General features: G+C 33.9%; 1 pseudogene; it reads left to right on the top strand.

Annotated features, from left to right (window-relative positions):
- Positions 1 to 6,214: 6,214 nt before the first annotated feature.
- Positions 6,215 to 7,350, top strand: LOC128169362 (uncharacterized; annotated as a pseudogene).
- The last annotated feature ends 220 nt before the right edge of the window (positions 7,351 to 7,570 follow it).

Raw genomic sequence — 7,570 nt, 5'->3', positions numbered from 1 at the left:
TCCATTTGACTAAACTACCTGTACATATACAAATTGAAATTATCACCGAGTGTTATTAATTATGACAATCTATCATGTCATCGGCATGATATTATAACAAAATTACTGAGATATCTTTCTTAATCTCGTCAGCTACCAGTGCATTTCGTACCGAATATCTTTATTTTAAAGACAATTTTCCATGTAACTCAATTAGCCGTACATTGATATTGAAGACATCTTCACGGGTTGTTAATATCAACATTGCATCAGGTCATCCCCATGATATTACGATAGAATTACACGGAAATTTATGTTGTCAGCTACTTGTGCATTTTGTTACAAATATTTATACTTATTGGCGGTTTTGTTAATATATCTCATGTAGCTGTATATATAGATTAAAGATATGTATCAGTGTTGTAATTTCAACATTCTATAAGGTCATCTACATGATAATACGAACATTTACTCAGATATCTTTCTTTATGTCGTCAGCTACTGGTGCATCTTGGTACAAATATCTATTTTTTAGGGTTTTGTCAACATATCACAAGTAGCTGTATATAAAGATTGATGATATTTACCAGTCTTGCTTATTTCAACATTCTGTTACGTCACCCACATGATATAACGGCACAGATACTCAGATATCTCTATTGATTTTGTCAGCTATTAGTGCATTTCGTTATATACATCTTCATCTTTTACGGTTTAGTTCTTATGACTCAAGAAGCTGTATTTATAGATTGAAGATATCTACAAATATGGGTTGTTTTTTTTTTTTTTTTTTTACATTTTTTCAGGTCACCTACATGATATTACGACCAAATTACTAAGATATCTCTTTAAATCTCGTCAGCTACTTGTGCATTTCGTTACAAATATCTCCATTATTTAACAATTTTCTGTTTAACTCAAGTTCATGTAGTAGTCAAGTGTTGTCAATTCTAACATTATATCAGGTCAACCACATGTTACACAATTACTATGATTTCTCTCTTAATGTCGTCAGCTACTTGTGCACTTTGCTAAAAATATCCTTATTTCAGATAGGTAAAGCTAGCTACTAGTAACTGGCTACTAGTAACTGGCTACGAGAAGTAAGAAAAGGTAGCAACTAGTAACTGGCTATGAGATGAAATCAAAGTTGGCTACTAGTAACTGGTTACAAGTAACTGGCTACGAGAAGTAAGAAAAGCTAGCTACTAGTACCTGGCTACGAGATGAAAGAAAAGTGGCTACTAGTTACTGTCCAAGTGAGAAAACATACCTGGGATTTCTATTTGTATTTTTAAAATGTATATTGCACTATATCATTATTTCCTCATATTCCTATCATACTCCCATCGGTAATTGGTGAATTTCGTTTAAAATATCTCTATTTCAGACAATATTGTCCAGTTGACTCAAGTGGCTGTACTTGAAAAATTGAAAATATCAACAAGTGTTATTATTTTAAACAATCTATCAAGTTAACCGCATGATATAACAACAAAATTACTCAGATATCTCTCTTAATCTCGTCAGCTACCAGTGCATTTCGTTTCAACTACTTAGTATCTCTATTTTAAAGACAATTTTTTCATGCAACTCAAGTAGCCGTGCATAAAAATTGAAGACATCCTTAAGGGTTGTTAATATCAACATTGTAGCAGGTCATCCACATAATATTACGACACAATTACTCAGATATCTCTCTTTATGTAGTCAGCTACTAGTGCTTTTTGTTACAAATATCTTTATTTTTTTGGCGGTTTTGTCAATGTATCTCGAGTAGCTATAAGTGAAAAATTGAGATACATGCCAGTGTTGCTTATATCAACATTCCTTCAAGTCCTCCACATTATATTACGACACAATTACTCAGTTATCTCTCATTATGTAGTCACCTACTAGTGCATTTTGTTACAAATATCTTTATTTTTGGCGGTTTTGTCAATATATCTCAAGTAGCTGTATATATTTATTGAAGATAAATGCTAGTCTTGCTAATATCAACATTTATTCAAGTCATCCACATAATATTATGACACAATTACTCAGATATCTCTCTTGATGTATTCAGCTACTAGTGTATTTTGTTACAAATATCTTTATTTTTGGCGGTTTTGTAAATATATATATAGTAGCTGTGTATATTTTTTGAAGATAACTGCTACTATTGCTAATATCAACATTCCCTCAAGTCATCCACATAATATTATGACACAATTACTCAGATATTTCTCCGTATGTATTCAGCTACTAGTGCTTTTTGTTACAAATATCTTTATTTTTTAGCGGTTTTGTCAATTTATCTCAAGTAGCTATCTATACAAATTACGATATATGCCATACATGCTAATATCAACAGTCATTCAAGTCATCCACATAATATTACGACACAATTATTGAGATATTTCTCTTTATGTATTTATCTACTAGTGCATTTTGTTACAAATATCTTTATTTTTTGGCGGTTTTGTCAATATATCTCAAGTAGCGCTATATACAGATCAAAGATATATGCAAGACATGCTTATATCAACATTCCTTCAAGTCATCCACATAATAATACGACACAATTACTCAGATATCTCTCTTTATGTAGTCAGCTACTAGTGCATTTTCTTACAAATATCATTATTTTTTGGCGGTTTTGTCAATATATCTCAAGTAGCGCTATATATAGATCGAAGATATATGCCAGACATGCTAATATAAACAGCCCTTCAAGTCATCCACATAATATTACGACACAATTACTTAGATATCTCTTTCTATGTAGTCAGCTACGTGTCCATTTTGTTACAAATATCTTTATTTTTTGGCGGTTTTTTCAATATTTCTTAAGTAGCTGCATAAAGATAATGCCAGTCTTGCTAATATCAACAAACCTTCGAATCATCGACATAATATTACGACATACTTAATCAGATATCTCTCTTTATGTAGTCAGCTACTAGTGATTTTTGTTGGATATATCTTTATTATTTGGCGGTTTTGTCAATATATCTAAAGTAGCTGTATATGTAAATTGAAGATATATGCCAGACATGCTAATATCAAAATTCCTTCAAGTCAATCACATGATATTACAACTCAACTACTAAGATATCTCTCTTAATGTCGTCAGGTACTAGTGCATTTTGTTACACATATCTTTATTATCGGCGGTTTTGTCAATATATTTCAGGTAGCTGAATGTATAGACTGAAGATGTAAGCCAGTCTTGCTAATATTAACATTACTTCAAGTCATCCACATAATATTACGACATAATTATTGAGATAGCTCTCTTTATGTAGTCAGCTACTAATGCATTTTGTTACAAATATCTTTATTTTTTGGCGGTTTTGTCAATATATCTTAAGTACCGCTATATATAGATCGAAGATATATGCCAGACTTGCTAATATCAACATTCCTTCAAGTCATCCACATGATATTACGACATTCTTACTCAGATATCTCTCATATATCTTTATTTTTTGGCGGTTTTGTCAATATATCTCAAGAAGCTGTATAATATAACAACACAATTACTCAGATATATCTCTTTATGTAGTCAGCTACTAGTGCATTTCCATAAAAATATCTTTAATTTTTGGCGGTTTTGTCAATATATCTCAAATAGCTTTGTGTTTATATATATATATATATATATATATATATATATATATATATATATATATATATATATATATATATATATATATATATATATATATATATATATTGAAGATTTCTAAAAGTATTTTGAATTTGAACATTCTATAAGGTAACCTACATGATATTAGGACACAATTACTCAGATATCTCTTTAAATCTCGACAGTAACTATTATATTTTGTTACAAATATCTATATTATTGACAAAATCGCTAAAAATAAAGATGTTTGTAACACAATCCACTAGTAGCTGACTACATAAAGAAGATATCTACAAGTGTTGTTAATTACAACATTTTATGAGGTAATCCACATGATATTACGATCCAATTTCTCAGATATATCTCTTACGAGGAGTAAGAAAAGCCAACTCCTAGTAACTGACTGCAAGATGAAATAAGAATTGGCTACTAGTTACTGGCTAATAGTAACCGGCTTTAAATTAGATATAAAGAGATATCTGAGTAACTGTGTCGTAGTATCATGTAGATGACCTGATACAATTTTGAAATTGACAACGCCTGTAGCCATTTCAATCTATTTGTACAGCTACTTGAGGTATATGGAAATTGTTTTTAAAAAATGGATGTACATGTATATATTTTTAACGAAATGCACAAGTAGCTGACGAGATTTAAAGAGATATCTGAATAATTGTGTCATAATATCATGTAGGTGACCTTTTAGAATGTTCAAATTAACCACACCTGATTATATATATGTTCAATTTATATCTACAGCTACAGTACCGATCAGACCTAACCTAACACCGGAGAAAACCCCGACTAAACCCCGGGTTTACTTTTGGGGTTTACTCAGGGTTCACACAGGGTTTACTTTTTGAAAATTTTGGTCCACTAGGGGTTTACTTTGGGTTTCCTTTGGGTTTGCTTGGAAATTGCTTTTTAGATCAACTGTACGCACTGAAGTGTAAAAAGACCGTCTTTAATCTTTTTATCCTCCTGCCTGTAATTCCTGCCCTTTGTGTATTCCGAATAGTATGGTGGCATATATCTGCCCCTTGTGCGCAAGTAATTTTTCTATTAATTATATCGACATGCAAGATAACTATGTTGACATGCAAGAAAACTGCAATCAAATAAGAGTTATAAAAAATCTTAAACATCGCCAACATATGACATCCAAGATGCTAGATACGCTACCTATTGATGTCAACATGCATCTTATTTATGTCAACATGCAACTTCTTTATGTCGACATGCAACTTATTTATGTCGACATGCAACTAAGTTATGTTAGCATGCAAGATAGATATGTTGACATGCAACATATTTATGTCGACATGCAACTAAGTTATGTTAACATACAACTTATATGTCAACATATTTATCTCGCATGTAAACATAACTAAGCTGCATGTCAACATATTCATCTCGCATGTCAACATAAGTAAGTTGCATGTTGACATAAATAAGTTGCATGTCGACATAGATAAGCTGCATGTTAGCATATTTATCTTGCATGTTAATATAAATAAGTTGCATGTCGACATAAAAAGGTAGCATCTACATGTCACAGGTGTGCGATATTTGAAATTTTTTAGATTTTGTATAATATTTATCTGATTGCAATTTTCTTGCATGTCAACATAATTATGTTGCATGTTGACATTATTATCTCGAATATCAACATATTTTTCTTGCATGTCGACATATTTGATAGAAAAATAACTTGCACACAAGGGGCAGAGATACGCCACCATAGAATACAGAGTTAGCGTCTGCTTTAAGGGGTATACTTCTGACCAGGTTTATTCTCTGTGTCCACTCTAGGTTAACTTTGGGTTTACTGTGGGTCCACTCTAGTAAACCTGGAGTAAATCCAGAGTTATATTATAACGGAAATTCTACAGAAATTGGTTAAAAGGACATGCGGTAAATAGATAACGTATGTTTATTTATGTTCATGGAGAAATGTGTTATTAGTCCAGTGATGAGCCTGTCGATGCCGGGTCAGAAATCTTAATAAAACGCTTCTACTGACCACGGTGCGTCAGATCACTTAATTGCATTTACTTATAAGGTCCGGAGATCGGAGGTAGTGTCCGTGCGTATAAAAAGGAGGTGCGGGGAAAGCGGCTCTCCAGTAGTCAACTGGAAGCTGTCTTTTGCCTCCTCTTTTTATACAGGTAAGATCATATTAAGCTACTTGCGCGGTTTTAATAAAAGTTAACAAAAATGATTCAGAAGGTTCAAGTAAATATAATATCTGATTTTCAGAGGTTTATTGTTATTAATTATACATTATATTTTATTGTGGAATTTGATTGGAATGTTTTATTACTAAAAGTGAATAAAAGGAGTAGTCAACTGGAAGCTGTCTTTTGCCTCCTCTTTTTGTACAGGGAAAGGGCTACTCCCCAGGTTGAGGAGGAGAGAATTCTGGGTTATATAACGTGGCACAGACAACGCCAGGTGTCTGGTCAAGGACGAACAAGGTCCCGAGGATCAAATTAACTGAAATATCGATTTGAGCAAAATCCTAATACGATATAGTAGTGGAAATCCGGTCTTTGTCCAAGCCACGGTAACGTCAATTCTTCAAGTTAGAGAACTTTGTTAATGGCCAAATTAACGCCGTTTCAAAAACTTAAAAGAGCTGTGTCGAGACTTTCTGTAACATCTAGCTCCAAATTTATTCAGCCTGATTTTAAAGATTCAGACATTGAATTTAACGCTAACACGTATAGACCAGATTTCGTATCAGAATCGAGACCAGATTTTCATCAGGATCGAGCAAGAATTATAAAAACATTTTGCAAACTTCCCCGCCTTTGTTTTATTCTAATGATGATTTAAATCTCAACTATCCATCTGTGGTCCTAAATCCACACGAGGCATCTTCATCCCAAGCGGCTTCCTTCGGAAGGACTACATTTCTGCCCTTCGATAGACCCGAAATCCGCAGAGTCCCGGACCCGTCGGACGCACAAAACGCTACGGACGGATATAACGCTCCGAACGCAAACAACATCAGCAACGGATCCAACGCCCCGGACCATTCGGACGCACACAACGCACAAAACCTTCCGAGCGCACATAACGTCAAGGACGGATTCAACGCCCCGGACCATTCGGACGCACACAACGCCCCGAACGCATCCCAGGACTCCAAGACAACTAACCCAGCGCAGAACCTACCTCGAACCAGCCAGGAATTTGTAATACCAGAAAATACGGCTACCAACTCACAGACAACAGGTAGAAACTCATTTTTCTCTACCTTTAGAATGTCTTCTAACATTAAATTAGACAAATTTAAAGGAGATGGCACCCAGGACGTAAATGCATGGTTTACAAATTTTGGGCAATGGGCGAAATTTCATGATTTGCCTGATTCTAAAATTATTGATGCTTTTCCGTTTTATTTAGAGGGGCATGCAAAAATTTGCTTGTTTCAAGAAAGGTTTAAAGAATTAGAAAACTTTTTGGATTTGTCGGTACTTCAAATGAAGCAAAAGGGGACAGAACCTGTGGGAGAATTTTTGTCCAGACTGGTCAATTTAGCTTCTATTAAAAATATTCCAGAAAAAGTTTTACTTTCAGTTGCAATGATATTGTGGAATTTGATTGGAATGTTTTATTAGTAAAAGTGAATAAAAGGAGTAGTCAACTGGAAGCTGTCTTTTGCCTCCTCTTTTTATACAGGGAAAGGGCTACTCCCCAGGTTGAGGAGGAGAGAATTCTGGGTTATATAACGTGACACAGACAACGCCATGTCTGGTCTAGGACGAACAAGGTCCCGAGGATCAAATTAACTGAAATATCGTATTGAGCAAAATCCTAGTACGATAGTTAACCCAGAAAGTAAACCAGGGTTTTAGTTGGTGTTTACTTTCTGTTAGGTTTGGTCTGATCGGTACTGTACCTGAGATATTAACTGGTAGATGACGACATAAAATGAGATATCTGAGTAAT

This window comes from Crassostrea angulata, unplaced genomic scaffold, assembly GCF_025612915.1.
Source record: "Crassostrea angulata isolate pt1a10 unplaced genomic scaffold, ASM2561291v2 HiC_scaffold_120, whole genome shotgun sequence".
Taxonomy (NCBI): Eukaryota; Metazoa; Mollusca; class Bivalvia; order Ostreida; family Ostreidae; genus Magallana; species Magallana angulata.
This window is presented reverse-complemented; position numbering and strand designations above follow the sequence as displayed.